Source organism: Martes martes (assembly GCF_963455335.1).
Source record: "Martes martes genome assembly, chromosome: 11".
Lineage (NCBI taxonomy): Eukaryota > Metazoa > Chordata > Mammalia > Carnivora > Mustelidae > Martes > Martes martes.
In genome coordinates this window covers 13,145,476-13,172,193 of record NC_137899.1, presented here as the reverse complement: position 1 = coordinate 13,172,193, position 26,718 = coordinate 13,145,476, and the positions used below count along the sequence as shown (strand labels likewise).

Below are 26,718 nucleotides of genomic sequence, written 5' to 3'. Positions count from 1 at the left end.
GAAGTAAAAGGCTCTGGAAATTAAACATTTTTATTGTGCCTCTGTTTTTTTTTTTTGTTTTTTTTTAAGATTTTATTTATTTATTTGACAGACAGAGATTACAAGTATGCAGAGGCAGGGAGAGAGGGAGGAAGAGAAGCAGGCTCCCTGCAGAGCAGAGAGCCCGATGCAGGCCTCAATCCCAGGACCCTGGGATCATGACCTGAGCCGAAGGCAGAGGCTTTAACCCACTGAGCCACCCAGGTGCCCTTGTGCCTCTGTTTTGATTGCTCTTCCTGCTCTTACTTATTTTGCTATCTAATGTTTTTCCTGTTTGTACTAATATGTAATCTGTTTTCCTATTTCACATTATTTGTGAGCTGCTTTCACGTATTTTGTGAACATTTTTCAGTGTCCTTCAGTACTCAGTGTCATTTTTAATGACTGTTTTATAATCCCATTATATGACTATCCATAATTTAATTCTTCATTTTTTATTATGAATAGTGTTACAGTAAATATCCTTGTTGTTAATTCTCTTTGAACAGCCATGTTATGATAGCCTTTTTTTCAATTATCAGTTCTTACTAATAATTCATATACAAATTCAACAAAAGCAATAACTGTAGGTATTAATTTTGTAACATTTATATTAGTTTTTAAATAGGACCATGGTGAGACTTCTGTTTTGAGGGTCCATAGATGTTCTCAGAAGTGACTGGGATATTCATGTCCTCAGTTAATTTGCAAAAATAGGTCAGTGACTATAAACTTAACCTTACATAAACCTCTTGGGTTGGATATAAGAACATAGCACATATCTAATGTCCCCCAAACTCCTAAATCTTATAATATAGATGTAAGGTAAAAAGCAAAAAATTTGTTTGTGGAGATTTGCCACTTGCTATGGTGATCTTAGTAAATGACCTCATTATCAGAAGATTGAATTGCTTTGTAGTCAGATGTTATATAACGTTGACATGGTTATATTAATTTTATTAAGAAAACTGCATAAAGTACCTGCTGAGCTTAAAATTATCTCTTACTATTCCATTTAATTTTTTTCTGAGGCTTTTTTAAGTACATTAGTCTTGGAAAAGCTAACTTAGCTTGTGAAACCAGTGTTTAATTTGTCCATAATGCAAAATACGTTGTAATTCCAAGTAATACAACATCGCATTATCAGATGTGGGAGCAGACTGACTCTCTGCTGGCTCTCCTTCCTCTGCCCATTCCCTTAATCAGCAATCTTTTTTCTTTTTTTTTAGTGAGAAAGAGAGAGAGCAAGCATGAGCAGGGCAGGGAAGGAGGGACAGAGAGAGAGGGAGAAGCAGGGATCCCAATGCAGGACTCCATCCCAGGATCCTTGGATCATGACCTGAGCAGAAGGCAGATGCTTAACGACTAAGCCACCCAGGCGCCCCTCAATAAGCAATTCTTAACTAGAGTTCCTATTCTTGTTGGGGGAATGTCTCAAGATTTTACCAATACTGATTACCAGTTCCTCAGTCATTTTCTAGAGTTTGATTTCTTTTTCAAAATATTTGTATGTATTAGTATTTACTAGATACTGTGCTCAATGCGGGGATTTCAGAACTGGAAAAAAAAAAAAGCTCTTTGCTGTTGAAAAGCCCCCAGTAATTAATGTGGTGTGAAGCACTGACAGCAGTTATGTCCACAGTGCTTTGAAACCACCGAGAAAGTAGCCACTCAGGCCCCAGAGAGCAGTCAGAGGGCTCGACATGCTTCACAAAAGAGGTTCTGTTTAAACAGCTTTCTTTACCCTTATGTACACATTTCACATCACCCTGTTTGGCCACTGTTTCCATTGAAAATGTTTTGATCAAGTTGTATCGATCAAGAACTTTTTTCATCATTGATTTAATACGGTATCAATATGCATTAAATTAGTCATCTTAGAAATAGCTAATAAGTATATTTACAGAGTAAGAAGCAATTTAAATTTAATTATCTGAGTCTTTACCACCCTCTTTCATACTGTTTGAATCCTTTGTTGGGAGCTTATATACAGTTCATTCATTTTTTACCATAGTAAGTAATCAGAAAGAATCTGCGAGTGAGCCAAAATTTGCCTTTTTCTTTTCCTCAGTATTTTTATTTTTTATTATTTTTTTAGATTTCTTTTTAAATCTATTAAGAGAGAGAGAGCATAGGCAAGGGGAAGGACAGAGAGAAGGGGAGAAGCAGACTCCCTGCTGAGCAGGGAGCCCGATGCAGGCCCCTGAGATCATGACCTGAGCCAAAGGTAGCCTCCTAATCAACTGAGCCCCTTTTCCTCAGTATTTTTAGTTTTAAATTCTAAACATTTTTTCCCAGTCCGTAGTTTATCCCTTCATTTTATTTTTTTTTAAAGATACTATCTTAATCTTTACACTCAACACGAGGCTCGAGCTTAAAACGCTGAGATCAAGAGTCATGCTCTACCAACCGAGCTAGCCAGATGCCCCTCATTTTCTTTTTGAAAGGGAAAAAAATTTTTTTTTAATTATGAACTCAATCCATTTGATATTATCTCAAAAGATGCGGAGCTTATCAGTACATTTATCAATAGTAGAAGTTAGAAATTAGCTTTAAAAAACCTCAGCAAATGGCAGACAAATCTTGGAAGTCACAGTCACATAGAGAATGCATTCCAGAAAAGAGGAGGGGCAGGTCAGATACCACCTTCTTTTATGAGGTTCATCGAACACTAGACCTACTCAACGGTGGACAGAAAAGTCAACTCTCAAAAAGGAGTGTATTACTACATAAGGCTTTTACTACACGCCTTCCTAAGAGCATGTCACGGGGGCATGGGGGGAGCGCAGAGTAGGGGACAACAACATGTTTTTTAAACTGGATCTAGGAAGTGGAATCAGTTTGTCCTCTACACCTTAACGGCCACCCACTGGTTAATGGCTTTTTTTAAAAGACTAAATAAAAACAAACCAAGCACACACCCTGAAAATGGAAAAGAAACAGATACCACTAAGATATCCCTGATTACTCTCCCAAGTGGAACCAGGGAGCCCCTTCTGCAGTCCAGATTAGTCTGTTACAGAGTCAGCTCAAGTATGCCTGGCTTTTAAACAACAACGAAAGCATTACTTTTTTTGGAAACTACAGATAAAAAACCAGTACTGACCACTTTTCTGACAACATAGAACTCCTCAGAATTAACTAGTATTGGGGGAGGTGGGGGGGTCATACCAATGGGCCTTGTCTCACACGAGTGCATGTGGGAAGGTGCAGGGCATTTGTCATTATTGGAAAGACAAATTTTTACTTTTTGTCTTTGGCTTGAGTAAAACGTTGCATTTAGTACGATGCTGACGCCAGCTGTGCAGAAAGGGCTCTGGAGAGACATTCACAGCAGCGCACATCTGCAGCTCTTCTTTCAGCCTTTCTGTGTGAGTCCAAAGCCCTCCACGTACTTGATAGCATTCAAGCAGTCTCTGGATAGGCTTCTTCTGTTTGTTCTTAAAGCTTCTCAGTAGGAGAGGGGTTATCTCCGAGATCAGTTTGGGTCCCAGCAAGCAAGAAAGGAGTCTTTGCATGGTGGTGAATTATCGCAGGCACTCACTTCTCTCTCACAGTTTGAATGAGGACAGAGAAAACAGTGAAACACACAAAGTCCAAGAGTATGTGGCTCTCCACCAATCATAACCATGACTGCATGGTTGTCAAAAACAGTTGGTCCATATTCAGATGGAAATGTAGGGAATCAGGAAACACCTTTTACCAGCTGCCCCATCACCCACAACAGTGCACTTGTTTACATCTGCAGTGCTCAGACAGTTTTGTATCTTTTTTGAGTATTTCAGATTTCATGTTGACCTCAGTTTCTCCACTGGGGCCTTTCTATTCTTTCATTTTCTTCTACCTGCATCATTTTTTTAAGTAAGCTCCACACCCGGTATGTGACTTGAATTCGTGACCCTAACATCAAGAGTCTCATGCTGTACCAACTGAGCCAGCCAGGCATCCCTCCTTTCATTTTCTTAACTGTCTTTTATTTTTTGAAGGCAGAAAATATGGTTTTTTATTTTTTATTTTGAGTATAGCTGACACACAACATTACATTAGTATCAGGTGTGTAGCATAATGATTCAACAAGTCTGTGTTACGCTGTGCTCACCACCAATGTAGCTACTACCACTTGGAATGAATGAATAAATCACAGGAATAAAAGGCATACCATAGGAATGTAGTGGATGATGGCATAATCATTTACTTAACTGTCTTTTAAAGAGTAGCAGTTTATCATTTTGATGTCCCATTTATCATTTTGTTCTTTTGTGGATTCTGCTCTTGATACTATATCTAAGAAATCATTACTTAACCCAAGGTCTCATGCCTAATTCTGTGCTTTCTTCTAGAAGTTTTGCTATTTTAGGTTTTACATGTAAGAATGGTCCAATTTGAGTTAACTTTTGTATATGGTACTTTTTTTTTTTTAACATATGGATATCAAAATTGTTCCAGTATCATTGTTGAGAAGACTGTCCTTTCTGTACTGCATTGCCTTTTGCACCTTTGTTGACAGGGGTCAAAAACTGAACGACCCACTTGTCCACCAGGCAGTGGATGGATAAATGAGTAGTACTCGTGTATCCATACAGTAGAGTGCTGTGCAGAGTAGAAGGAAAAGAAGGGCTGCTGGTACAGGCAACAACAGGGATGTATCTCAGAATTATGTGGAGTGCAAGAAGTCTGAGGGATACATATTGCAAAATTCCAGAAACTCTAGAAAATGCTAATTAACCCATATACAAAACAATTCAATGTGTGTATGTATGTAATGTATGTAATTCAATGTATTAAGGGTGGCAATGGAAGGGGAGATTACAATGGGTCAGACTTCCACATACGTGCAGTTTATTATATATCTCAATAAAGCTGTTACAAATAAAACTCTAAAAATTTTATAGAATAATACAGTAAACAATGTCTTGATAGCTAAAATTTTTCTTTTCTTATTCCTTAATCTTTTCTTCATATAATAACTCCCGCTTTGTTATTCCTATTAAAAAATGGTGTGTAGGGACGCCTGGGTGGCTCAGTGGGTTAAGCCTCTGTCTTCGGCTCAGGTCATGATCTCAGGATCCTGGGATCCAGCCCTACATCAAGCTCTCTGCTCAGCAGGGACCTGCTTCCCTCTCTCTCTGCCTGCCTCTCTGCCTACTTGTGATCTCTCTGTCAAATAAATAAATAAACAAAATCTTAAAAAAAAAAATGGTCTGTAGTTCTCAATATAACATTCAGAAAATGTGGTTTGTAAACTCACTTCAAGTATACCTTCTTTATTCAAGTCCTTACGTCATGTCAGTTCCTATAAGTTCTGTTATCTTTCCTCATTACCATTGTTCAACTGCACATAACCCACTTTGTTATCCATTTAATTCAACTCCCTCAGATATCCACACATATTTCACTAGTAGAAACTGAAAAATGCATGGGATCAAGATATATAAGTTTTAAGGGGAGAAGTATAAAAAAGGAAATGATCAGGGGCAGATGACATAGGGAGACAGTATTACAGAATTTAGATTTTAACCTAAGAGCACTACGGAATCTTAGGCCATGTTGGACTAATTTCCCTTTTAATGTGATAGGTTGTGGTTACATAAAGAGGCAGACAATATTAGCAATGAGGGGCTTTGTGTCAGTCTCTTTGTATTTTAGTTAATATGTAGTTTTGGGGGGGTGACAGGGTCAGTACTCTTCTTCTGATACTTTAATTTATCCCCAGGCTCTGTACATTATAGTTGCATCCTGTCAAGTGGAATATAGCTGACAATTCAAAGTTCAGAACTACCTGAATTTTCTTGCTTCTGCTTCTTGGATTTATGAGAATGACAACTATATCTAGGCTTAAGAATTTAGTCTACTGGGGACACCTGGGTGGCTCAGTGGGTTAAGCCTCTGCCTTTGGCTCAGGTCATGATCTCAGGGTCCTGGGATCGAGTCCCACATCGGGTTCTCTGCTCAGCAGGGAGCCTGCTTCCCCTCCCTCTCTCTCTGTGTGCTGCTCTGCCTACTTGTGATCTCTCTCTCTGCCAAATAAATAAATAAAATCTTAAAAAAAAAAAAAAAGAATTTAGTCTACTGGAATTAAATACAGGCTTCATGTATTCATCCTTGCTGTTTTTAAGTATGAAATCTTATAAAATGGCATGTAAGTGGTTTTAATATTATATTTTTCTTCCTTTCAAACCTTTAGAGTCAAGGTTCACTGATTTGGGATTAGTCACCATTCTCAGTAAGGCACTACTGATTCTCGATGACAGCAAGGGATGGCAAGAACCCAGAAAGGACAAAGGTGATTTATGAGCAGCGGCCAGTTTTCGGGCAACTGGAATGCTCTGTTGTTAAAGTGAGTTTATTGTTAGAAGTTTCTTTGTCTTCATACAGCACCTGTCACTGCCTAACCAAGACCATGTTTTTCAACACGTGGCATAACCTGAAATTACTAAATCATGTGAGACCAATCCTTCAAGAGGTTAGTTGAACTCAGTCCTCTAGTAGGATGCGTTGGTCTGTGGAAGCCCATAAGTGGTTACCAGTTACTAGTAAAATAAACATTCTCAGCCCTTGAACTGAACCCTTGGTTTGGGGATAGAGCAAACAAATGAGGATAAGGGATAGTGGCTTCAAAAGTCATATGTGTGTTCCCAGTGATTTCACGTCTGCTTTAACTACACAAACGCAGATACACAGATTCTGCTGGATCGTTACCATCCTGGGTCAGTTCGTTTGAACTCTACCACAGCTTTCTGTGGAATTTCTTACAAGTGACTTAACTCTTCTCTAGCCCTGACTACTTCTTAGGAAAAATGAGAGAATTGACTATTTTAAGACTCCCTTCTGTAGTTCTTCAGTTACATTGTATTGACTTGACTTAACATCTTGCAGTGAAATTTCTAGGTGAAAATGGAAATGACTTTTTAAATCCCATCACATATAAAACGAAGAACTAGGCTAGTGTACCAAAGGGGATATTGTATTGAATGAGGTCCCTAAGGAAATATCACTTTCTATGGGTCCTGGATCTTCCACATGTTATCTCTTTGATTACCAGAGATGATAATGACATGCTACAACTTTGCTTCTAACCCCCAGTTTGAATTTAGGTGCACATGTTTAGTGTTTTCATTTTAATATATGGTTGGTTTTGGGTGATGCAGTTTAAAGAGATGGGAAGCTTCGTTGTAGATGGGCCTGCTACCCAGCCTATGATTCTCGACCATTCCTGATGAGCTCTGACTATCCCCAGTCAGCTCCTTCTACCCACTCTCGCCCACAGCCAGCCCCCACCCCCAGAGTAATAGGACAGGCATTCTGCTCAGTGTTCTGGCTGTTAGACATGTTGGAAATGACTGAGGAGGCTTATCCTTCCTTGACCACATAGACAGTCGCTATATATGGGAGTCATTTTAAATTAATGTTGTCCAGTCTCTTCTTCTGCCTCCATCAATTCATCTAGAACCCCAGTGGTCTTTATTCCAGACATAATGATGATTTGCCCTCTGGTATCATCCCTGACCACTCCTCCTCTTCTCAGCTGCCTTTCTTACCCTCTCACTTCCCCATACAAAGTCTGGGTATATTTTTGCCCACTTCCTGGCTAGTGTTAGGAAACTTGGAACAATAGGTATGCAGAATTTAGTGCCTGGTACAAAGTAGTGTATTCAATAAATGTTAGCTGTTTTTAGTTGTGGCCACTTTCTATTAAATGAATCCTATGAAATTGCTGTTTTGTAAGTAAAAAAAAGAAATCTAATGTTGGCAGTTTTATATAGTTCAATTTTATGGATACAGGGAGTGATGGTTTTTAACCAGGATGCGAATTAGAATTATCTAGTCAGCCTTTTACAGTATATAAATATATACTTGCCCCATCCCAGCCCATTGAATCAGGATCTTCATGCATGGGTCCTGGATAAGTCCCCCCCCCCCTTTTTTTTTAAGAGAGAGGGAGGGAACATGAGCAGAGGAGCGGCAGTGCACAGAAAAAGAGAGAATGCCAAACAGGCTCCACACTCAGTGCTGGGCTCAGTCTCACAACCCTGAGATTATGACCTGAGCCGAAATCAAGAGTCTGAGACTGAGCCACCCAGGTGCCCCCTGGGTAAAATGTATTTTTTTTAAGATTTATTTATTTATGAGAGAGAGAGAGGCAGAGACAGAGGGAGAAGCGGGCTCCCTGCCAAGCAGGGAGCCCAGTGTGGTACTCAGTCCCAGGACCCCGGGATCATGAGCTGAAGGCAGACATTTAACTGACTGAGCCACCCAGGTGCCCCATGAGTAAAGCATTTTTAAAAAACTCCCCAGATGATTCAAATTCATATTCCTGCTAAAATACCTGTCAGATAATCTTCCTTTCAGGTTGTTTTTCTTTTAATGTACAAGTTCTTTTCTACAGACCTGTATGTTTCTCATGTAATCCATTTTCTGTTCATCAACTGAAACTTTATTTTTATGATTCCTCAAATTATTGTCATTCCTAACTTCAAGATATGATCAGATCTCAAATTAAGATTTATCAGTATTTTATCTTGGGAAGGAAAATCTAGGTGCTATAGGATGTTTTCGTGATTTTCAAGGAACTTCCAGGTCTTTTTTTCCCCCAGTTATGAAAGATCACTTCACATTATTTTTCATGCAACTTAAATGTCGGATTTTACACTTTTCCAATATACTTTTGCCTTTTCATGCAAAAGAGAATTAGTAGTAGTAAGTAGGCCAAAATTCAGGCTAACATACTTTGACTCACCTGACTCACAATGGCAGCTTACCCACATAATTTTAATGTAGCCAAGAGAAAATGGAGGGAGTTTCTTTGAACAGCAGCTTTCTTCCTTCACTGATACTAATTTGTTTCTTGTTCTCTTATTGTTAACCAGTGTTTTGAAATCTCTGGTAAGTGGGTTCTAGATAAGCCCAAAATTACGAGCAAAATTTCTGTTAGTTCATTGACAGCTGTAGACAAAATATTAAAACCCCGAAAAGAGAATTCTGGGCTTTTTTCTACCTCCCACCACTCTGTTCTCTCTGATTTGCACTCCTTACTCATGACGTGGGGTTGCTTTAGTGGCATATATCGTTTCTTAAAATACAGAGAAGTTTAAGTTCAGTGTGGCTCCTGAAGAAAAATGACTCTCAAATTTGTAAAGCACTTCATTAAAGTGTATATATACACTAAACAACATGCAGCCTTTGCTTAGTTACCTCAAAATTTTTTTCTGAGGAATGAATATTGAATTTTACCTAATGCCTTTTTCTTTTCTCTTCTGTTGATTATATGAGTTTTCTCATTTGGCTTATTCATGTGATTAGATCTTACTCTAGCGTTCTTAATATTAAGCTGTTAGTATTTCTGGGATATAACACATTTAACTGTAATGGATTATACATTACTAAGAGGTAAAAATGAGGTATTTATATTTTTTGAAATGTCTGTTCTTTAATGAGATTATAATGTGGCCTTCTTTTTGGTATGATTGCTGCCATTTAGTACCCCCGGCTTTTATTACCCAAATGAAATGATTAGGGTAGCTTTTCTGTGCTACCCATGAGAATTATCTGTTTAGGTTTAAGAGAAATTGCCTTTAAACCTGTCTGGGGCCCGGGACTCCTGGGTGGCTCAGTCAGTTGAGCTTCCAGCTCTTGGCTGTGGCTCAGGTCATGATCTCACGGTTGTGGGGTCGAGGCCCATGTCCAGCTCTGTGCACAGTGCGGACTCTGCTTCAGATTCTTTCTCCCTCGCCACTCCCCACTCACTCACTCTTTCTCTTGAATAAATAATATCTTTAAAAAATAAACAAAAACTGTCTGGGGCCCAGGCCCTGTAGAAAGGTCATTCTTATCAGTTTCTTCCATAGTGGTAGTAAAGTTTAGATGGTAAACACTTAGGATCTGGATTTTTTGAAAAGTCCTGGCTTCACACCAACAGTGTGACTTTGGGCACCTTCTCAAGGCTCTCTGTGGCTGAGCTGTAAAATGTGGGTTTTAGTTTTAATGTCCTTTAAGAGTTTCTTGAGATAGTCAAGTAGTTGAAAAAGCATCCAACTTAAATACTCAATAAATGAAAATATTTATTTTTCCTGTAATGTTACTGTCTTCAGGTTTTTGTTTTTTTTTTTTTTTAATTTCCCTTTTATTCTTTTTCCTGCTTTCCTTGGAATTTTTCTCCCAGTTTCTTGAACCATATGATCGATAGAATGCTCTGTATAAGATAGTTCTAGTGAGGCGTCTGGATGGCTCAATCGGTTAAGCGGTTAAGCATCTGCGTTGGGCTCAGGTTCAGATCCCAGAGTCCCAGGATTGAGTCCTATGTCGGTCTCCCTCCTTGGCAGAGAGTCGGCTTCTCCCTCTGTGCCACAGCCCCCATCCCCTGCCCTGCTCCTCTGCTCATTCTCTCTCTATAAAATCTTATAAAAAAGATAAGGTAGTCCTAGAAGAAGATAAAATTCAAAAATATTAACATTAAGTTACCACGCAGGTGACTTTTCCCTCCTGTGTCTTCACTCTCCAAGTTTTATATGATGAGTACATGTTGCTTTTTATAATAATGAAAAATTTAGTGAAAGAGAAGCACACATCCCATGTGCGTGTGTGTATGTGTGTGTGAGCGGTTGATCAACACTAATGGTAACATTAAGAGTACTCGACGGCATTCAAGATAGCCTTCAGAAATGAGCCTGTGGTTAAGTTCCTGGGTGGCTCAGTCAGTAAGCGTCTGCCTTTAGCTCAAGTCATGATCCCAGGGTTCTGGGATCGAGCCCCACATTGGGCTCCTGCTCAGCAGGAAGCCTGCTTCTCCCTCTCCCACTGTTCCCTCTCTCACTGTCTCTTTCTCTCTGTCAAGTAAATAAAATCTTAAAAAAGAAAGAAAGCAGGAAAAGAAATCAGCCTGTGGTAAACAGATTTGCAAAGGAGAATTTAGTTGATAAATACTCAAGCTGTTATTAAACATAAGTTCACATTGTCTATTTTTATATTCATTGTTAGAGTTTTTAATGAAAAACAGTGATATTTCCTGGTTTTTTGCTGTGTCATACTTGTACAGTAAGCATCATAGAGTACATACTAGAAGCTTAATGAGACTACATAGGTGCCTCGTGCCATGCGTGATAGCAAGTCAGAATTTCAGAGGTTACCAGTTTCTGTTTTCTTTCTTTCTGTGTTTTAAATGACTCCCTGTTATTATTTAAGAAGAATTGGCTGCTGGCCCTCTGCTCCACCTTGCAGCTCCCCCACTGCTTTCTCTCCGCCCACCTTGGCCCTGCTGCACCCCCCAGGGGGCGTGCTGTCCCGGTTCATTGCCACCTTCCACCTAGGCCTCTCTCTGCCGTCTCTGCCAGAGCCAGCTCCTGGTGGACCCATGTGGGAATGGGACTCCCAGACCCCATCCTGGGAGTCCCAGAAGCCTTTCAGAGAGACAGCAGCAAAAAGGTGAATCTGGGAGGTGGTACCTACTGGATGGTGATGGAAAGCCTTATATGCTTCCCAGTGTCCGGAAGGCAGTGGCCCAGACTGCTCCAAAGTATTTGGACAAGAATACCTGCATGTCATGAGACTTGCTGAATTTTTAAGGCAGCTGCAGAACTAGCCCCGGGTAAGAACAACCAAGTGCTGAAAAGTAGCAGGTAGGTCACCCTGAAGACCATTTCTGGAGCTAGGGCCTGGAGGATTGGAGCCGGTTTTCTGCAAAGATTTTTTAAGTTCAGCCAAATATCTTCTTGGGGAATCATCCTGGGGAAATCAGGGACGCTGGCATGCAGCCCCAAGGTTAATTGATACGATAACCCTAAGACGTGCAGCTTTGACTTCACAGACACTGTGGAGAACATTTGAAATTGCCCCAGCAAAGTGTTCTTCTGCATGCCTGTGTCCACAGTCCCACGGGAGTGGACCCTCACCCTGAGCAGTGGAAAGAAATTGCAACGGTGGTGAAGGACAGTTTCTTTGCGTTCTTTGACATGGCCTCCCAGGGCTTTGCTAGCGGTGATGGCAACAAGGACGCCTGGGCTGTACGGCACCTCATCGGACAGGGCATTCCTGTTGGCCTCTGCCAGTCTTGTACCAAGAACAGGGGCATGAGTGGAGAGCACATGGGAGCCTTCACTGTGGTCCAGAAGGGCGGAGTCACAGCTGAAGATCTTGATCCATCCGATGTATTCCAACCCTCCCAGATCCGTGGGGCCCAGATTGCCTTGACCGTCCCGGTCCGCCCCAACCAGGAGGCAGGAAGTAAAAGGCGTGGCCCACACAGTCATGAGCGTGTGGACTTCACTGGTCTCCAGCCTCAAGGAGGGCTCCTTCCACACCGGCAGCCCATCACTGACCAGACTGGCGTGTTCCGTTTCACAGGACTAAAGCTCGAGCAGGCTGAGAGGCCAAGGAATTCTCCGCCTGCATGACAGAGGATGGCCACACCTCTGTGGCAGGGGGCTACCCTGCCCATGCCTTTCACTAGGTCACCACGTCGTTTCCCTGGTGAGAGGAAACAGAGACAACCTTCCCATCTGCGGCCTCCACTGAGGTTCACATGGAGGAAGAAGGAGGGCAGATGATGGCCTGCTCGTCATTTCTTTCAACCACAGGACTTAACACTCGGCCACTGAATGCGTTTCTCAGAAAAGGACATGTCGTGAAATAGGGCAGAGGCATCTGTGGCGGGTGTCTGAAGCTTTGTGGCTCGGAACCAAACTCCTGCTCATCCTTTAACTCCAGCTGTTCCAAGAGTGTACACGTACAGGCAAGAAACAGCCCCAAAACAAAACAGAACACCTGTCGATCATGCCATTGCGATGTTCCAGAAACTTTCTGTAGATCCAGCTCTGTAGATCCAGCATGAGCATAGCACCCTCGGGAGGTGTTGCAGGAAGCCGTGCTCCGGCATTAGCAGGCAGCCTTGTGCTCGTCCTCCCGTGATTGAGCGAGCTGACCCGCAGACCCCGTTCCAGAAATCGTGGTGCATGAAAACCAGCAAGTGTGCTTCCCCTGCCGCGAGGAAAATTAAGGTGGCATTTCCTGTCTTATTTAATAAAGAGAATAGGCTCTTCTTTTTAATACTTTCAGGCATTTTACCGTTCCTGTCTTCTCCCTTAGCATTGTTGTTCTTTTCATTAGGCACAGAGATCTGTACCGAGCCCAGGTTCTCATCCTGTCCTCCTGCTTGACTGACCGTCAACCCTGGCCTATAGGGCTTAGTTTGGCGTCCTCTTCAGTGATTGCTTGTCTCCTGTTGGGATGCCGCCTCTGCCCAGTTGGACCTCTTCTTTCCTTCAGTACAGTTGTCAGTCTCTCATCTCACCTCATGAGTGGGCGATGCAGGGCAGAACCAGAAAAGAGGAGTCTCCTGGCTCCGCTTGTAACCTTTGTGTGCCGCCAGCTGCACTCAGGCTTCACATTTCCCTTTGGAAAGATAACCGCCACCTGCTCCAGTCACGTAGACTCGGTACAGCCTGGTTTCTCTGTTAAAGTATCTATAGACACGCCCTTCCCCCCCCCATAAAAATAAGTAAAACCATTGGCTATTCAACCACATTTCAGTAAAGTAGAAACTCAGCAGGTGGTCTAGGAAAGAGCTGTAGTAGAGGTCAGTTGGTACAAAGGTTCTCCTTATTGCAGTAGAGTTAATCTTTAGCTTTAAATTCCTGGTTTATGGGGCGCCTGGGTGGCTTGGGCTGTGAAGCATCTCCCTTCAGCTCAGGTCATGATCCTGGCACTTGGAGGATCCAGCCCCGTGTCGGGCTCCCCGCTCGGCCTGGAGTCTGCTTCTCCCTCTCCCTCTGCCCCTCCCCGTTTGTGCGTGCTCGCTCACTCTCTCTCAGATTAATAAAATCTTAAATAAATTCTCGGTTTATAAAAATAGTTTCAGTACTTCATTTGCAGAGCATGGCTGATCAATGTGTCCCTTTGTAAATTCCTAGTTTTAGCTAACCTGTCTCAATGCTATAAAGAAAACATTTTTTAGGGGCGCCTGGGTGGCTCAGTGGGTTAAAGCCTCTGCCTTCGGCTCAGGTCATGATCCCGGGGTCCTGGGAGCGAACCCCGCATCGGGCTCTCTCTCTGCTCGGCAGGGAGCCTGCTTCCCTTCCTCTCTCTCTGCCTGCCTGTCTGCCTACTTGTGATCTCTGTCTGTCAAATAAATAAATAAAATCTTTAAAAAAAAATCACTTCAACATTTCTTTATAGCAGCAGTGAAGACTACTGGCTCTCCTTTCTCTTTTCTCCCACTTGTGCCTCACTCCTACTCCGTTTCTGTGCCAGAATTTGCCTCATCTTAACTTTTTTATTTATGATTACTTGGTCACTCATTTCAGGAAACCTGTTTATTCTTAAAATTGGTGCTGGGGGGGCGCCTGGGTGGCTCAGTGGGTTAAAGCCTCTGCCTTCAGCTCAGGTCATGATCCCAGGGTCCTGGGATCGAGCCCCGCATCGGGCTCTCTGCTCAGCAGGGAGCCTGCTTCCTCCTCTCTCTCTGCCTGCCTCTCTGCCTACTTGTAATCTCTGTCTGTCAGATAAATAAATAAATAAATAATCTTAAAAAAAAAATTGGTGCTTGGTACTTGTATTCTTTAAAACTGATGCTAATTTGGGGTACCTGGGTGGCTCAGTCAGTTAAGCATCTGCCTTTAGCTGAGGCCATGATCCCAAGACCTTGGGATTAAGCCCTGTGTCACGGTCGCTGCTGAGCAGGGAGTCTGCATGTTCCTCCCCTCCTACTTGCCCCTCACCCCCAGCCCATGCTCTCTCTCAAATAAGTAAATAAATAATCTTAAAAGATAAAACTGAGGTTAATTTTAATTAGATGTCTTTAATGAGATTTTCATAGTTCCTGAATTTGAAATATTTTGGGATTTCAAGTAAGTCACCAAGGATTTTAACTCAGGTTTGTGTAAGTGAAAGCCAGTAGACTGACTCCTCTGTGTCAAGGAGGGCTCCCAGTGAAATGACAGAGGAAAATAAAATTTACAGACAGAAATTTGTAAATTTGCAACAGCATTGAGAATGGGAACAGATGGAGTGACCATCAACAAACCAGAGACTTTCCAGGTTTTAGAAGACAGAAAACAGATGGCACTGATGGATGAACTGGGCTGGAGGAAGCCCCAGTCGGGCATACCCAGGAGCAAAGCCTGCAAGGGGAATCTCTTCTTCCCATAGGTTGCTGAAGAGGCTTGATGTTGAGTCAGTGGGAACAGAGCAGAAGAGATGATAGGACATGGTATTGTATATGTATGTGTTAAAAGAGTTAACTGGATAATCCCTGCCCATACACCCGGTCTATACAAATGTTGCAACAACACGGGTTCCCATGGTAATTTTGGAAATCTATGTTCAAAAAGTTTCCTTTTAAACTCTCAGCCTGAGGAGGACTCGGAGTTCCAGTGAAAGTGTTAGTGACCCAAGGTAAACTCTCCTTGGTTTGTTATTTGGGGACGAATCCAACCTGTCACGCTGTTCCTTGCCCAAGAACCCTGAAGTGAAGCGTGTCTGCTAAAATGCCAGTGAACCTAGAGTCTCCAGATCTGTAACAGGAAGTGGGTCACCCACCACCAGTGGAAATGGCCTGGGGAAGCTAGAGGAAAGTAAGTCTAGCCAGTGGTGACATGAAATAGTGCAATCCTATTGCCGGATTAGTACATGATATGAATTAACAGTTCACAAAATAACTAAATGGAAAAGATACTCATCCTCTTCATGTAATCAAAGACGGAATAGAAATAACAATGAGATCTTTTTCCTAATATATAATGAGCAGATTTTTTTAAGCAGGTTTTTTTTAAAGAATACCAATCGCTAACAGGAACGTTTGAACAATTGTACAGCCCTTTTGAAAAGGAGTTGGACATTATCCCTAATAAACCTTAAACAATCCATTCATTCATTTCTATTTCTTAGACTCTACCTCATGAAAAGCATTTTAAATGTAGAAATAAATGGTCATTCATTGTTACACTGAAGAATTCTAACTGGCTATAACGTCTTCTGTTACAACACTTAGTAAGCAAACTGATGTACATCTACAGAATGACTGTTAAATAACCATAAGAATTATAACCATCGAATCAACAAAACACAGGAAAACAAGTGTGACTTAAGTGGAAAGGGATGCAGAAAGCAAACTTGTGTATTGCAACTTGACCTCTTCCCATCATGTCTCAGTACTTGATTATGACTCGCTTATCTCTGCGCCCATCCACTACTGCCCCCCCCATGCCTAGCGTGGTACCTGACTCTCAGTAATTGTGTGTTAACTCAGAAGATGGGCATAGGAAAAAGAAACAGGAAGGAAATCCAAAAATAAGCCAAAAAGATCAGAGAAGCCACTTTACACAGAGAGAGCTAACTTATTAATGAAACATGCGTTAAAAAATGGAATTTAACAGATGTCTTCATGTGAAATTAGATTCCTTAAAAATATTTCATGTGGGGGCGCCTGGGTGGCTCAGTGGGTTAAAGCCTCTGCCTTCGGCTCGGGTCATGATCCCAGGGTCCTGGGATCGAGCCCCGCATCGGGCTCTCTGCTCGGCAGGGAGCCTGCCTCCTCCTCTCTCTCTCTCTCTGCCTGCCTCTCTGCCTTCTTGTGATCCCTGTCTGTCAAGTAAATAAAAATCTTTAAAAAAAAAAAAAAAATATTTCATGTGTTCATAGCTGTTTACTGTTAAACTTTTTGTCAGTATTTCTTCTAATATGTAGGGCTTTTTTTTTTTTTATGACTGACTGACTTATTTTAGAGAGCGTGCAGGGAGAGGGGCAGAGGGGGAGAGAGAGGGAGAGAAATTCAAGCAGACTCCATGCTGAGCATGGAGCCCAACACTCGGTTGATCCCACAACCCCAAGATCACGATGAAGCCAAAACCAAGAGTCAGTTGCCCACCTGACTGTACCTCCCAGGCACCCCACTAATATCTAGGTTTGTATGTCTTATTTGAATAATTTTTAAGCTGAATCATTCAGACATGATCAATTATTTTTTCTGGTTGCATTTTTTAACTTAGCAGAGCCTTCATAGACAATATGAAGTTCATAAACTATCAGTATAACTATATATATAGTTACAGTTTCTCTTACTTATCAGTAAGAGAAACTGTAACTATATATCTCACACACAGTGGAACCTAAAGCAGTTATGTTACATACTTTTTTATTTGATCTGTTAAGCATCCAGGCTCTGAGTATTATTTCTTCATCCAGTTTTGTAGCTAGTAAATTCAGTAAATAACACTTAATATATTTAATTTTCAAATAAATAAAGTATTTGCATCATTCAAAATTCAGATGATTACTGTCTGTTATGTATCCTCCAAAGTTACCATAGCAGTACAGAAGCAAAATGTGTATTATTTATAATTATTATTTACTGTTTTCATAAACTATGTAATCTTATTTCAGACACACATTTAGGGGTTCAAAGACAAGTGTTAAAATAGCTGTAAATAATAGTTTTATCAGTTTTTTATTCTTTTACCTTTCAGGTTCCACTCTTATTTATTTCTCAACATTACTGAAATCAAGTCATAAAAGGACTCCTGGGTGGCTCAGTGGGTTAAGCATCTGCCTTCAGCTCAGGTCATGATCTCAGGGTCCTGGGATCGAGTCTGTCATTGGCTCCTTGCTCCACAGGAAGTCTGCCTCTCTCTCTCTCCCTGCCCCTCCCCCCCGCTCATGGGCTCGCTCCCTCTTGTTCTCTCTCAAATGAAATCGTTTAAAAAAAAAAAAGAAATCAAGTCATAATGAGGTAACAAAAGACTGAGGCTAGGGTGAAAAAAAGACACTTATACTTAGGCTATACTTAGATTATTGTTTTAAATTATTTTGATCTGTTAAAAGATCAGTATTGATTTCCATTATTTCCCTTCATGAATCCTTCTCACCACCAACCCCCCCCCGCCCGCCCCAAAAGCCTGCTCATTCCTCTTCTTTTCCTTACCGATGTTCACTCTAGCCAGAAAGTTGGGTGATTTGGCTTGAACTTTCCCATTCACCCCTCACATCTAATCTGTCCCCAGACTGGTTGAGTATCTCTTGAATCCATCCACACCTTCTCCCTGGTCCACATTCCAGTCCATGTGGCCCTCTAGCCTTCCATCCGTTCTGCCGGCCTCTGAGTCATAGTCTCTCTCTTCGGAGCTCCCTGTGGGTCTCCACTGCTCTGAAGACAAAAATCTAAATTCCAGGTAGGTAAGGTTCTATTCCTGGCCTTTTTACTTCTGGCTTCATCTCACTCTCTCCCTCCCGGGTTTACCTCTGGTTGGCTAGTGCTTTGTCTTTTAAGTCTCAGCCCTCAGTTCTCATTTGTTCTAGAGAATTTTTGTTAGTTTTAACTGAGGCAAGGGCTTTACCTTTGTGCTGATATTAGTAATTTTCCCTGACTGGTGGCTGAATATTTGCTGCAGAGAAAGGTTGGATCTTCTGAAAAGATGCTTAGAAAGTTGAATGTTTATATTACCCATGCTTACTCTATCAGACATCTTACAATGCTGTTTTATTCACGTTAACCTCGGCTTTACAAACAGGCGGAGACCCAAAGAGATAAAATAATTCAAGCCTTTGTGATTTTAAGTCTGCTTTGATATCTGACATGTTTGGCAAGTTATATAAATAAATGTTATTATTCAGACAAAGCAAAATGTTAGGCCATCTTTAGGTGGTTTCCAGCCACTGTGCCTTTAAAACAGTATTGCTTTCCTTTATTATCTTTATCTTTATTATGATTTTGTACTCTCCTTAGTCAGTGCAGCTTGAATAATTAGAAAATATTACATTATATTTCAAAAATAAAACAGTGCCTCAAAAATTAAACTTTCTGACTTTGAATATTGCTCATGTAGACCTTGAATGTATACTTTAAAGTGGAGGAAGACCTCCTAAGAGATTAGGGTGACAGTTACTACTAATTAGTAGACTAATTAGTGGACTTCCTTCCACCTTCTCTTTTTAATAATGACAAATTAATAAGGTTTTGTTTATAAATATTCAAAACAGTAGTTTTTTTGTCATTTAACATTTGTCAAAGATTTATTGGAATTCTAAAAGTATGAAACAAAAAAATGATGAATTAAACTTTGTCAAAATTAAAAGCTGCTCCTCTTCAAAAAAACATGTAAGGAAAATGAAAAGATAAGCCACAGACTGGGAGAAAATATTTTCTGGTAAAGGATTTTGTTCCAGAAAATAGAAGGAACTCTTAAAACTCCCTGAAAAAACAAAACCCAATTTTTATAAACGGGCGAAAGATTTGAACACTAAAACATAGATGGTAGACAACCACATGAAAAGATGCTTAACATGATTAGCTATTAGGAAAATGCAGATTACAACCACAGTGAAATACTAGTACTCATCTATTAGACTAACAGTACCTGGATAGAAAGCAATAGAAATCTTATGTATCTTAGTGGAAATGCAGAAGGGTACAGCCACTTGGAAAACATATTTAAACACACCATGCAGTTTAGAAATCCCATACCTAGGTATTTACCCAAGAGAGGTAGGAATTTACTTATTTATTTATTTATTTATTTATCTATAAACACACACATAAGACTTGTATGTGAATGTTTATAGTTTCTTTATCCTCAACATCTTAAGTGGAAACAACCCAAATAAATGTGAATGGATAAACAAATTGTGCTTCTTGCAGACAGCTGAATACCATCCAACATTACAAAAAGATGTATGCTCTACTGCTACATGTAACAATATGGATGTATCTCAAAAGCCCTAGCTAGGTAAAAGAAACCAGGTACAAAAGGTTACATACAATATGGTCCATTAATATAACATTCTGGAAAGGTGATAGGAACTGAAGTTGGATCAGTGGCTGCCAGGGGATGGGGTCATAGGGGAAGATTGACTACAAAGGGGTAAGAGGAACTTTTGGGGGGGAATGGAAATGTTATGTTTCTTGACTGTAGTGGTAGTTATGTGACTCTGTACATTTATCAAAATTCACTAAAAGGGTGATTCCAGGGCACCTGGGTGGCTTAGTCATTAAGCTTCTACCTTCTGCTCAGGTCATGATCCCAGGGTCCTGCGATCAAACACATCAGCTCCCTGCTCAGTGGGAAGCCTGCTTCTCCCTCTCCCACTCCCCCTGCTTGTGTTCCCTCTTTCACTGTGTCTCTCTCTCTGTCAAATAAATAAATAAAATCCTTAAAAGAAAAAGTAGGGGTGATTTTATTGTATGTAAACCGAACTGCCTTTAAAGAAAAAAATTAAAGCCAGTTTTCAACATCGGAAATTATCTTCACAAATTTAAGGGTAAAGAAAACTCTAGGAGATAGATCAGATGACTCCTAAATCAAGTCCCTTGTCTTTTGACTCAGTGGTGTTTTTTTTAATCATGAATAAATTCTTATGTATTAAAAGTAATAGTCTTTTTTTATTACAGGATTTTGTGCCTGTATCAATGTACAATCTTCTTGCCCCCAAAACAGGATCTCTCTTCATTTATTTGAATCTTTATAAAGTTACTAAGTATATTATTAAATTGTCTTCATGTATATCTTAGTCAGTTTGTGTCAGTCTTATTCTTTCTTATGTACCCTTTGTGAGTGCTGTTGTAAATTCAGTCTTTTTTTCCATTTTATATATATATATATATATTTTTTTTTTAATTGTTACACATTTGGTTGTTTCCAGTTTTTGGCTACTGTGGATAAAACTACGAACATTCTTTTACAAGTCTTTTTGTGGACGTATATCACTTGGGTAAAGCGTACAAGTAGAACTTATAGGTCATGGGGTATGTATGTGTTTTATTTAGCTTTTTGAGAAATTGCCATTTTTCAGAATGATTGTACCATTTTTGTACTCCCATCAGCAAGGCAAAAGAGTTCTGATAGTTCCACATCCTTGCCTACATTCAATGTTGACTTTTTAGCTTTAGCTATTCCAGTGGGCATCTGACTTTAATTTGAATTTCCCTCTAGCGATAACCAATTTTTTTAATAGGGAGTATTATAGCATTTTTATTCGTAATATCTGAAAATATCAAATGATTCAAAGGAAGCAATAGTAATATATTCATACAGTGGAATGCTAGTCAGTAATAAAATCAATAACATTATTGCTTGCATTTATAAAGTTTGCATCTTATAAACATTGAGAAAAAGAAGGCAGATGCACAAGAGAAATTTTTGTTTGATTCTGTTAAAAAGAGCTTCCACTGAGTGTTTGTGGAAGTCAGAATAATGATGACCATTGCAGAGTTGAAGTGCTAATACTGAAAGGCACAGAGGAACCGAATGATGGAAATGTTGTTCCTGTGGTTTTCCTTGATGATAATATGAGGATTTCTTACTTCCAGATTTTATTCCAAAATATTGATCCAATTCTCTGTTCTTCTGATTTCCTGGCATTTCTTAACCATGTCTGACCACAAGCCTCACAGTCTGCTTTTTAGTAACTTCCAGAGAATGACCACTTCTTGCTTCGCTACCATTGTAGTTTTCTCCAAGGCAGTATCTGGTAACAAATGCAGTAAATGCAACATTGAACAATTTTTAATGAACTTTTTGGCCAAAGAAATATCTTTTATGAAGTGTTTATGAAGGTCAAGTACTATGCCCAGTTTTTATTGGGTTGCTTATATTTTTTCCATTACTTTGTTGGAGTTACTTATATATTCTGGATGCAAGTCCTTTGACAGACATATATGTTGCGAATATTTTCTCCCAGCCTGTGGGTTACCATTTAGTTTTCTTAACAATCTCTTCTGATGAGCAAAAGATGTTCGTTTTGATAGGCCCAATTTTTCAGTTTTTTCTTTTGTACTTCATATGTTTTGTGTCCTCTCTAAGAAATCTTTTTCTCCTTCAGGGTCAGACATATTTTCCTGTTTTCTGAAAACTTTATATGTTCGCTTTACATTTGAGCCTGTCATACATACAAATTAATTTTTTCGTATAGTGTGAGAAATGCATAGAGGTTCTTTCCTCCCAAGATTTATATAGTTGTTCCAGGACCATTTGTTGAAAAGATTGTCATTTCTCCCATTTAATTGCTTTGGCCCCTTTCATTACACATGCTAACTGGTTATTTGAAAAGAAATTTGTGTTTTATATAACATATTTGTTAGTAGAACCACTTATTTTTGAAATCTTCTTATAATAGCAATTTTTCAGTTGATTCCTTTGGCCTAAATATGAAATTATATTATCAGTTAATAATGATCATTTGCTCCTTACTTCTCTTTCTGATGTCATCAGATGCTATTTCCAGAACAGTGCCAAAGGAGTGATGGTAGCGGGCATTCTTGTCTTATTCCTGACAAAAAACGTTAGTGGGAATGCTTTTATTTTATCATGAAGCACAATGAGATTTTTAGAGTTTTGGTTTTAAGGTCACCAGTTTCTCTACTGTGTGAGTACTAATAAATTTCTACTTTATTAAGGGTTTTTATAAGTAGTGGACTTTGAATTTTATCAAATGTTCTAGATCCTGTGAAGGTACTAATGTGATTTTTTTCAACTATTAATATGAGGAATTATAGTGACGTCCTAAAATATAAAGCTATTCTTGCAATATCTGGTTGGTCACATTGATTTACTTGGTCACTTTGGCTTATTCTTTTAATGTGCTGGATTCTATATGGTAACATTTTTTTTAGAGTTTTTGCACTGTGTTCACATAATAGGTCAGTTAATCTACAATTCCTCTAGTCTCTCTTTGTTAGGATTTCATTGGTGTTAAGCTGGCTCTCTGAAGAGAATTTGGAAGCTTTTTCTGGAACAGTAAATAGTATTGATAATACCTGTTTACATTGCTGGAAAATTATACCAGTGATATTATTTGTGGCTGGTAGTAAATCTAAATAGCCTTAAAGCCCTTTCAAAAAACAATAGTGTGTCTCATTTCTGTGGTCAAGTATACTCTTAACTCTTCTAAAATTATTGATTTTATACTAAATTCCTGGGTTGGTTTGGTTTTGTTTTGTTTTATTGAGCAGATATTCTTTTTTTTTTTTTTCTAAAAGGTTTTATTTATTTTTTTGGCAGACAGAAATCACAAGTAGGCAGGGAGGCAGGCAGAGAGAGAGAAGAAAACAGGCTCCCCACTGAGCAGAGAGCCTGCCCGATGTGGGGCTCAATCCCAGGACCCTGGGATCATGACCTGAGCTGAAGGCAGAGGCTTAACCCACTAAGCGCCCTTGAGCAGATATTCTTAATGCAGATAGGGAGTGTCGTGGGTGAGTTGTTTGTATGAAATACCTTACATTTTGGGAACTGGTCACTGATTTGGCTATAGGAACTGAACTTGAATGATCATAAACCTCTAATGCATTATTGAAATTGGAGGGGAGGTGAATGCTTCATTTAACCTCTTTATTACAAAGAATCTCGCATTAGGAGCTTTTACAGCTAGCATTTTTGTTAGACTAAAGCCTAATAGTAAATACCTTTATTAGGAAAGTCTAAAGACAATAATCAACTCTGGAAATATGCAGATCATTGGGATTTTTGTTTTGGTTGGGCAGGGACTGTTTGAGCTCTTACTTGATGGAGTATTCCTTATTCATTATTGGAGAACTAGACTGACCGTTTGTTAGAAAGTTTCTTAAAGTTTAAAATAGAGAGTTCAGTATTTGGATTTAAGATGTATAGTCTGAAGCTCCTTGCCCTTTCTGTATGTGGGAGGCTGAGTAATGGCCGACGACATCCATGACCTAATCCCTCGAATCTGTGAATGTTATTTCTGTGACAAAAGTGACTTTACAGGTGTGATTAAATTAAGGATCTTAAGATGGGATGCTTATTCTGGACAATCTGAGTGGACCTTAAATGTAATCATGTGTCCTTTTATGAGAGAGGTAGGTACAGTAGAGGAGAACGCAGTATGACCACAGAAACAGAGATTGTGTGATGCAGCCAGGGGATTTAAGTCTTTTTGCAAAGGGATTTAAGGCCGTTTAAGGGCCAAGGAAAGTCAGTCTCTAAAAGCTGGAAAAAGCAAGGAAATGATTCTCTCCTGGAGCCTCCAGAAGGAATCTGCCCAGCTGACACCTTAATTGAACCTTAAGACTCATTTTGGATTTCTGGCAATCAGAACTGTAAGACAATCAATGTGTATTGTTTGAAGCCCCTGTAGGTTTGTGGTGATTTATTACAGCTTCCGCAGGAAGCCCCATGCAGTGTGGCTACCAATCCACTAAATCTCAGCGGCCAGGCTTCCGCCCGTGGGGTTCAACTCCACAGCCCCAGCCCGGAAAACAGTGCCTTTGTGAATGGAGGAAGGCAGAGAGGAGGGGAAAGTCAGGGGATTTGTATTTTACACGAGGTTTTTTGAGCATGGTATAGGTGTCTAGCTTCTGAATGAAGCAGAGAAAAACAGTAGGGTTGAAAACTTGAAGCCCACCCATAACCAGTAGGTTCTGTAGTATTATTCTAGGATATTCCTTACTAAAAATTGAACAGTAAAAAGTATAAGATAATTAAGAAACCAAGTAAACCAAACCATTTGAAATCCAAGAATCTCTGTCTCTTGAGTTGAGGGGGAAAACCCATGCACACACAGAGATGTCATATCTTAATTAAAATGTAGGTTCAGTCCTCCAATTCCTAGTTTGGATGAAAGTTCCAACAAGGTACTTAATTGCACTTTTGCCAAGTGAATGCGAGCAATAAACAAGTGTATATTATTAGTTTATTTTGTGACTAATTTTAATTCTTTGTTTAAAACAAGTTGTATATGCACGATACAAAAATCAAAATACAAAAAATGGTGTGCAGTAAAAACCCATTGTCCCACTTCTGTCCACTAGTGACTTCATTTCTGTCCTCACAGGCAGCCTGTGTTACCATTATTTTATATTGTTCCAGATACAATAAACAAGTGAATTCCTAAATAAGCCTCTTCCTCATCTGTGTATGCGGTTCATACTTTGCTCTACCTCTTGTTTTTTTCACTTTAACAGTATGTTGGAGCTCCCTCCATATCACTGGGTAAAGAGCATCCATGTGTTTCGTGGTTGGGGTTATTCTATGTCTCCAGCTTGCACTCCTGCTGCAGTGAATGGATGTGCCCGTTTCTTTCCACCAGGGGTAGATAAACTGTCAAGGCCAGAAGTAAACATTTTAGACTTGTGGCTCCCATGCATTCTCTGTTGTATATTCTTGGTTTGGTTTTGTTTGGTTTGTTTTGTTTACAATCCTTCAAAAACATAAAACCATTGTTAGCTTAAAAAGAAGGCCAAGAGGGATGCCTGGGTGGCTCAGTTGGTTGGACGACTGCCTTCGGCTCAGGTCATGATCCCGGAGTCCCGGGATCGAGTCCCGCATCGGGCTCCCAACTCCATGGGGAGTCTGCTTCTCCCTCTGACCTTCTCCTCGCTCGTGCTCTCTCTCACTGTCTCTCGCTCAAATAAATAAATAAAATCTTTACAAAAAAAAAAAAAAAAGGAGGCCAAGGGGCTATAGTTTGCTGACTTTTGCAAACATATTGTTATCAGCGTGATGGGTAAAACAATGGTGTCCCAATGTAATTTATTTGTATTTCTCTTATCAGCAAAGTTGAGCATATCAGAGCCATTTACATTTCCTTTTCTGTGACTGTTCATATCTTTTGTCCATTCTCCTATGATAGTTATTTATAGTAACATTTTATATAAGGGAAAGTATCTCTTTGAAATGAATTGCAAATATTTTCCTGAGTTTTATCTTTATCTCTTTTCTCCTAGAAGATTTTGTCAGGTAGAAACTGGGTTTGTTTTGTTTTGTTTTTTGTTTTTTTTTTTTAAGATTTTTATTTATTTATTTGACAGACAGAGATCACAAGTAGGCAGAGAGGCAGGCAGAGAGAGAGGAAGGGAGGCAGGCTTCCCGCTGAGCAGAGAGCCCGATGCGGGGCTTGATCCCAGGACCCTGGGATCATGACCTGAGCCGAAGGCAGAGGCTTTAACCCACTGAGCCACCCAGGTGCCCCTGAAACTGTTTTGAGTAGTAAAATTTGTCAGTTATTTGATGATGAGTGTTATGTAATACTTCATACCCTTCCCATTCTGAGATTATCAAACAATTATTCCAGAGATTTTTCCCCCCTTGTGCTTTTGTGATTTTTTTTTAAGATTTATTTATTTATCTGAGAGAGTACGTGTGCGTGCGTGCATATGAGTGGGGGGAGGGGCAGAGGGCGAGTGAATCTCAACTGGACACCCCATTGAGCGAGGAGCCCATGGCACAACCCTGAGATCGTGACTTGAGCTGAAATCAAGAGTCAGACGCTTAACCAACAGAGCCACCCAGGTGCCCCAGTGCTGTTGTGATTTTATTTTATCATCTAAATCTTTGATCCAGGTACAATTTATATTGGTGGGAGAAGAGATCTAACTTTATTTTTTTCCAGATGGCTCACCAGTAGTCCCAGTACCACTTATTAAATTATCCTCCATGCTTCCCTCCACACCTTTGTGTGAAATTACTCACTAAACCATAGCGTGTAGTCAGATTTATTGCTGTATATTCTGTTCCATTGATCTATCTAGACAGGCTTTGCCTTTGAATTACAACTCCCTCACTGAATTGCTGTGTGATCATATTTCATGGAGGAAATATAGATGTAGTTAAATAGAGAAATGATCAAATCTCTCTGCAACCTTCACCTGGACCCCTGTTCTTTGCTTTAACTCACCTCCTGTTACAAAGAGATGGCCCTCCTGCATGACCCATCTCCACTCCTCTGGCCACTCTCTTAAAGGCACTTTGCTCCTGGAAGTACCCTCTC

At 40.1% G+C, this 26,718-nt stretch overlaps 1 protein-coding gene and 1 pseudogene across 3 annotated transcripts in view; both read left to right on the top strand.

Annotated features, from left to right (window-relative positions):
* Positions 1–12,404, top strand: part of LOC308352131 (aspartate aminotransferase, mitochondrial-like) — a 34,569-nt pseudogene extending 22,165 nt beyond the window's left edge. The window contains exon 2 of the transcript in view: positions 11,233–12,404. The product of the transcript in view is annotated as an aspartate aminotransferase, mitochondrial-like (transcript). The remainder of the gene's footprint in view (positions 1–11,232) is intronic.
* The window catches only part of RALA (RAS like proto-oncogene A), a 72,871-nt gene that overhangs the window by 27,785 nt on the left and 18,368 nt on the right, over positions 1–26,718 (top strand). Inside the window, exon 2 of one of the 2 annotated variants that reach the window (XM_080818395.1) lies at positions 6,203–6,355. The exons of the other annotated variant lie outside the window; for it this stretch is intronic. The gene's annotated coding sequence lies outside the window, so the exon portion shown is untranslated. The remainder of the gene's footprint in view (positions 1–6,202; positions 6,356–26,718) is intronic. 2 annotated transcript variants of the gene reach the window in all.